This window comes from Zonotrichia albicollis, chromosome 2 (genome assembly GCF_047830755.1).
Source record: "Zonotrichia albicollis isolate bZonAlb1 chromosome 2, bZonAlb1.hap1, whole genome shotgun sequence".
Lineage (NCBI taxonomy): Eukaryota > Metazoa > Chordata > Aves > Passeriformes > Passerellidae > Zonotrichia > Zonotrichia albicollis.
Window position 1 is genome coordinate 2,874,311 of NC_133820.1, and position 7,392 is coordinate 2,881,702.

A 7,392-nucleotide genomic window follows, 5' to 3' on the forward strand; every position below is an offset into this window, starting at 1 on the left:
TCCAGCTCCAGAAACAAGTAAGCAGCATGCAAAGCAGTGAGATGCTCCCCTAAGAGGCAGTAAACACACACTGCCTCAAAATTAACCTTGACTGTTATAACTTGTCACAGATTTCTTCTTTCCTGTCTCACGGAGCCCAGAGGTTTCTGCTTCTCAGAGCACTCAGGAGACTTTGAAACTTATAAAAAAAACCCACCATAGATGTGTGCAGGGGCCAAAACAGAGTCAACATGGTGGAGCAGAGTTATCTAAAGAATGAATCCACAGAATCTTAAAGCATGAAGAATTTTTTTGTGTTATACTCCTGGAAAATATGAAAATTACCTGCACATTGAAAACACTGAATTGTGCTAATGAATTCTGTGGTGCTGTGTCCTAAAATGAGCCAGTGTTGTACATTTTAGAGCATCAATAATTTTCCTTCCCCAGACTGAACTATCACCCGCTCTATAAATAAATTCACAGGTGTTGGAAGTTTGTATCTAAACTGACTTTTGTCTTACAACTGAAACATTGAAACAAGTATTGCTTCCTGTTAGACAATGCTAAAAATTCAGTTTGCAAAGAAAATTCAATTTATTGCAAAAAACAAGGACAAGTGCTTTGTGTAACAGCTCCAAACTGGAAGAGTGCTGAAGGGCTTTAGTCACAACCCCAAATAAACTGAAAAAGCCTGAAAGATTTGCAACTTTTATCCACATATCGCCCTCTGTCTGCCCTGAGGTAAACCAGGGTTCACCAGAGAGACTCTTTCCCATTTTGTCTGCAGCAGGAAAAACACCCCAAATACTGAATTGAAGCAGTTGGTCAACAGCAGGAAATTCAAATCAAGGAGCTGCATGCTCAGGTGCAATCCAGCACACAGCATGCATGATTGCCACTTTTATGCTGTCTGATGGCCTCCCCTTGTTTTAAGGATCTCAGAGCCTTTATATGGTCCCTCACTGCCACCTCTAAATTTCACTGACTCACAGTTGTTTGCCCCAGCATTATTTCAGTCTAGAAGCGTTTTGAAGAGTTTTTTGGGTATTTTTTTTACAAAAAAAAAAAAAATCAAGGTAAAATAAAACCTATTTTGAGAAGAAATATGCTAGAAATGAGGTTTTTAGGTTGCTGCCTAGGTTCTGAGTGAGATCAGTGGGAATAAAAGCCACTAATACATTTTATATACATTTCCTATATATCTCTTCAGACAAGTATAACACAGATAGTTGCTCCAACCTCACTGTTTAGAGTGGCAAGAGACAGGGCCCTTCTCATTTTGCCAATTCATAATGTCACTTGTCAAGATTATTAAAAAAAAATAAGCAAGTTTGGAACAATAATTTAGGAGAGCATTTCACTTCAGAGTTGCTTCCCAGGCATTAACTGATCATTCCATTATGAAAAAGTGAATATTTTTTTTTTACCCCACTGCCCAAGACTGATCTTTGCTTGGGGGATAACCTCTCTCCTGGCAAAGAGTAGCACTGGTCCCATTCATTGGACTTCGGATGGACCAGAGTTTGCAAGAGGATATTTTTATATAAATAGAGTCACACAATCAGCAGTAGCCAACAGGCCATGTGCTTGAAAGATCTGTAGCAGCAAATACAAAATTGAATATTGGGCAGTAATGAAGAGCAAAAAATGCTAAAACTCTTCAGTGAGGACAGGCACAACTTCCCTCCTGTTTTCTATGCATGGACTTCTGCAGCTCCAGAGCGCACACAGCTATTTGCATTCTCACCAGCAAGCAACAGGCTAAAAATAGTGCTGAAAATCCTCTCTCTGGATACTGAGCAGTGCTCCAGGAACTTTAAATTTGAGCCCATTTTTTCCCTAGCAATTACAGGCAGTGTCACAGAAAAGGAACCCAGGGCTTATCACTCTTTGCAGAGATGTTCCCGTTTGCAAGGGAAATCTTGTGCCTGTAATACATATTAATGCACCAGCGTGCCTGTGCATGCTCACTTCAGGTGCTTGGGAGCCTCCTGCCTTGATGCCCATCCCTTTGCCACTGCTGGAAATGAAATAATAAACAGCTGGAAATAAAATAATAAAGTGGAGCTGCCTTTGCCTTTCAGACACCCCCAGTGAAGACTGTCCCAGGCTCTGCAAACTTTTAAATTTGATCCCTGGTACCACAACCCCTGCTCTGCAGGGCCCGCTGTGCACTGAGAGGCCTGGTTTAGATATGCAGTGAAAAACTGCAGACCTGAATGCAAGGTATAAATCAGCAGAACACGAGATCAGATTGGGAAAATGCTGCTAATACTGAAAAACCTACCAGAAAGCAAGATGACCACTAGTAACACCAACCAGAGCAGAGGACTGCCCTGAAAATGAGCTTTTCAGAGAGCTGTTACTCATTCAAAACATTCATATTTTAATATCCAGGGTGAATTAGAGCACGATGTGGCACAGCAATTATTGTCAGGTTACCTGATTAAAGATACCAAGAAATACACTGAAAAGGAGACATGAATGAAGGAATATTTCTTAGTTTAGTTTATATCCCTGACCTCTGAAAAGAAGGCTGGTCTCCCCACCACGTTTTGAAGCAAGATCATTTTCTAAGGAGACCAAATCCATGTCTCAAGAGACCACTGGCATCTCCCATCACACAAAGAGAGGAAAAAACCCTGAAAATACCATCAATACATCCCCTCAGTGACAAAACTGCTGTTAAAAGTGTGGATCTTGGAGAGAGTTTATTTCTTTCATCAACAGCTTTTGTTTCTAATTACTAAGAGGGAAAAAAAAAAATGTTAAACAAAACCAGTTTTTAAGGAAAAGTTTCCATTTAGCTTTCCAAACAGAAGCTGTCTGGTTGGAGCTTCTGGGGTACCCAAATCTTAATTTCCACAAAAATCATGCTCAGACCCTAGATCCCACACAATCCCAGCTATTGCTGTCTTTCCTAGAGAACAAAAGAGAAGCAGAAACTCCTCAATGCAGGAATTGTGCCATAAAGAACCCCAAAATGAATTCTACAATACATGGGAGATGCCAACAACACATGAAATATCACTCCTTTGTTTTCTCCGTGCTCCAAAGCTACACCTCCAGGATTTCTGTGACAGGCAGTCAGTTCGTCTCCTTTAATCTCCACTTGGATCTGTACCTTAGCATTTCCTCCAAAGTCTTGCCCTACTTTTAGCAGCAGCAGGGCAAAAACACATGAAGAGAATAAACAAGCTGTCTCTTGTTGAACCTCTGGAAAAGGAGTTGTGTCCCAGCTGGGATGGAGGTACACAAGACTTAGAGAGTAAGGAGTTAGAGTTAAATAAAATACTATAAATAAATAGATTAAATAGAATAATGATAAAATAATAAAAATAATAATATACTATAAAAGGAAGATAAGGAGGGAGTTGAGCTCAACAGATACAAAGCCTGAAGTCACTCTTTATGAGACTGTGCCTGTGTGCTATAGGCTGCTCCCAGAATCAGAAATCCTGACTGTGAGAAAAAAACCAGGAATATCTCCACAGAAGAAACATTAATCTAAGATAGGGCATGGCTGTGCAAGTGAAGAGTGGCATAATTGATCTCCTCAAATGTGCAAAGTCCTGAAATATTCACTCACAACGTGCAGACTTGAAGCTCTGTTTTTGTACTAAAATCACCATTCTGAGGGGCCCCACAGAGCACTTTTCTGAGCAGCATGTCTTATTTCATTGACTAAAACAATTAAAATCTTCATTAAGCTACAGGCACACAGCTACACCTGCAAATCTGAGACTCACAAAACTCTCTTTATCTCATCTGTCATAACTTGACGGCCTTTAGGAAGGCAAATGTGCACCCTGCAATCGTTTTGCTTTGCCTCTGTCTCACCAGAAACTGTTGCCACACAACAATTTAATGTAAAATACAACACAATTTATTGTGGCCTTTTATTCCTCTGTCCACACAGTTCACAAGTCACTTTTAAAGTGATTAGAAACACACTCTGCCTATGCTTTAATCAAAAAAAGATGCTAAGAAATGCCTTTATTTTTAAAGCAGGATAAGCATTCCCAACAACAGTTCCTCTGAAAAATGAAAACAAAGGAATGAGAAAGTGCAAACTATAAACACTCAAACTTCATGTGTGACATTACTGCTTCCCTTTGTCCTGTTAAAGATTTATTTTCTTTGGATAAGCTGCCTCTCTACAGCTCTCACAGCAAGGCTGCATCGTGCTGGCAGCCCAGCCAAGGCTCACAGGAGAAATAAATGAGAGCTCCTGAAACATGAATTGAGCTTCCCTTGACTTTGCAGTCCCTCCCTCCAAACCCTTATTTCTCCTCCAGGAACAAATGAGAGGCTGGAACAAATTGTGGGAATTGTTGTTTAAGAGTAAAGTACTGCTGCAGTACACCTCTTTTTAAAAGGATTATGTTAATTTTCATAGATATTCACATTCCAAGCTATTAAAATTGTTGGAACTCAGACAGCTTGCAACATTGCTGCATATAAAAACCACTTTCTGCTGAAAACACATTGGAAATTGGTCCTACTGGAACTGGACCAGCAGCCAGTAGGGCATTTTTATTTTCCATTTAGGAAGTGGTATCTGCATTCCTTTTTCCAAAACATGCCAAAATCCAAACCAGATCACCACAGGAGCTGTGGTACATTGCTGGTGCTTCAAAATCCAGCTGACTTTACCCTAAAATATTCACTGTATCAAGGTAAGAAGTGGAAAATGAGGCAATGAAAGACAGACATATTAAATCCCACACACTGGACTTCCAGGCAAGATTTTTGCCTCTCCAGAGTTTGGTGGTTTTTTTGCTTCACATGTTCCGGAAAAATCAGAATAGAAGAACTCTCTCTTAATAGAAATATTGGCTACAGCGTAATATCTCTCTGCTGCTTCATTGCTGCACAAAGAAAACCAGAATTGGGGGTTTTGCTAGCAGTAAGGCAAGCAAAAGAAACTTAAAAACCAGCAAAGAACTCCCCATAAATGGAATAATAAAGGTGGAATAATTAAGGAGGAAAAAAAATTTCCATGAATGCAACCTTGCTTACAACCGCCTACGCATGTTTTTGAAAAGATGGGCCCCAGTTTATCTTACTTTCATGTAAAAATAAGATGTTTCACACTTCCTGCAAGCCAAAAATGAACACAGAATAGCTGCTGCCATTCTGGCTTACCTCTGAAGCCATCAGTTCATGTAGCCACGTCCTTAAACACATTTCAGCCTTGCTGTCACCATCCAAGGCAGCCCAGCACCGCAAAATTTCTCTGACTGTAATTAAACAGCTCATTTCCTTTTATTTAATCCTGAAAAGCAATAAGATGTTATTAGCAGGTGGAAGTTTTAATGCCAGTTTATTAGCAGCCCTGACTCGGTGCCTGCTGATAGTTACTGTGGGGGCCAAAAGGTTAACAAGGCTTGGCTGGGATGCAGCAGCTTGCCAGGTGTTTTCCTTGTGGCTGATGGAGCACAGCCAATTGAAATTATCTGTTTTTAGCCGCTAGCAACTTTTCCTTGCAACGTGGAAACTCGGTTTTCCTTAAATATAAAATTTAAACAAAAAATTAATTTTTTCCTCCTGTCTCTCCGTGCAACAAGTGCCACATGATTTGTAATAATTAGATCCAGTAGCAGCCAGCTTTCTCTTTGATTTCAGCAGCTTCCTCACAAAGTAGGAGTACAAGGATAGTGCAGCACTTTAAAGTAATAAGGATCTGTTCAACAAAATAAAGTTTCACAGCTTTCTGAATTGTGTAAACAATATTTAAGGCACAGAACAGGTGTTAAAATTTTTATGGAGGAGTTTTAATCACCTAATTCATATCTGCAGAGTTGTAATAAAATAACAAAAATATGATTAAATGTGAGGCAAGCAGCATGCATGGATAATAAAAGAAATACACACTGTGGTTTTGGACTGAATACACAGGTATTTGGTCCAAACTAAAGCAGATGGCAAACCAAACACAGAGGTCTCCACTTCATCTTGCAGTTCCTGTGGCTCTCTGATTGCTTTTATTTATTTTGTGCATGTAAAATTAGGCAGATGAAAGACAGAGGTGAGAGATTCATGTTCTCCAAATTCATTGTTAGAGGAAAAAAAAACCAAAACAAATTCTCTTATGCACAGCAGTGTCCTGAAAAACACATCCATCAAACCCAAGTAAATGATATTATTTGAGTTTACAGGTTGTTACCTTGTACTTCTTCCTATTTAGGAATACACCCTAACTAGAGAATTCAACAAAGCCTGACTCTATTCTTTTAGGGTTGTCCTTTTGAACATGTTTTTTGTCTCTACAAGTATTTCAGAGGGTTCCAAAGGCCAGTGAAGTTCTCACCACAAGGATACCAAAAAGCAGCCCTGGCAAAGCCAGGATTTTACAATAAAATAGCTAATTCCAAATGGAAGAATAACCACTGTGGGCCGGGAGAGCAGGGAGATTTCTGTGCAACAGAGACATTTGAAAATTACTTTCCAGATGAATTCTGCTTCCTGGGGAGTTTGTGTCTTTGGGGGCTCTGAAGTCAAAGAACATTTCAGGCAATTTATTTGAAAATCCTTTTATTAAACTCTTCAGCCTCATTCCCTGCCTGTCCATTGTATTGGATCTCCGCATTGTACTGTGTATCATTCTCAGAGTGCTGCTAATGACAACAAAAATCTCTGTTTCCTGTAGAAACTTTATAGAGATAAAGCTGAAGTATCATCAAGCACAGGAGGTACACTAGGACATGTTGTTATCATATTGCTGTTATCATATTGCTGTTATCATATTGCTGTTATCATATTTCTAGAGTCCCATACCTTCTGGGTGGTTTCCTCACAGGCAGCTTCTCACAGCAGTGCTGTTCCCACTTCCTCATCCTCCAAGGCTCTCCCCAACCAGGCAGGGCCCACCCCCTTTTATCCCAGTTATCTTCATTAGCCACAGCTGCTGCCCAATTAAGGACTTCACAGCTGCAGCGCATTTAGAACAACTAGGACTGGGGCAAGGCCACTTATACAATACATAGATTTTACTAGGACTCCTACTATAAGGACAAACCTTGAATTGTGACATGTACACAACTTCTCTGGGTAATTTTTTCCCAGTGTTTGTCCCTCTCCATGGTGAAAAAACACACTCGACCCTTAATATGAGGTTTGAATTTTCCACATTCCAGCCTGTGTTTGTTGTCCCTCATCCTGTCACTGTGTCCCTCTGAAAAGAGCTCAGCTGGCCTGGCAGTTCCCACCCGCTCCAAATCTCACCAGCTGAGCTGCAGCCACTCCAGCAGCAGAGACTGTGCCAAAAACCAATCAGGTAAACAAAAAGCACTCATCTGAACCTAAAAGGCACCCAGGCAATGCCTTTTTTGCACTGGAGAAATCTGCACTGGCTCTTTCCACTGACCTTGTTCACGTGTATGGAGATGGAGGGTTTGCTCCATGACA

The 7,392-nt window shown here is 40.4% G+C and overlaps 1 long non-coding RNA gene across 1 annotated transcript in view; it reads right to left on the reverse strand.

Annotated features, from left to right (window-relative positions):
• Positions 1 to 5,371, reverse strand: part of LOC141726490 (uncharacterized) — an 84,098-nt gene extending 78,727 nt beyond the window's left edge. Inside the window, exon 1 of the long non-coding RNA XR_012577695.1 lies at positions 5,131 to 5,371. This is a non-coding gene — a long non-coding RNA (uncharacterized LOC141726490). The remainder of the gene's footprint in view (positions 1 to 5,130) is intronic.
• Between the last annotated feature and the right edge of the window lie 2,021 nt (positions 5,372 to 7,392).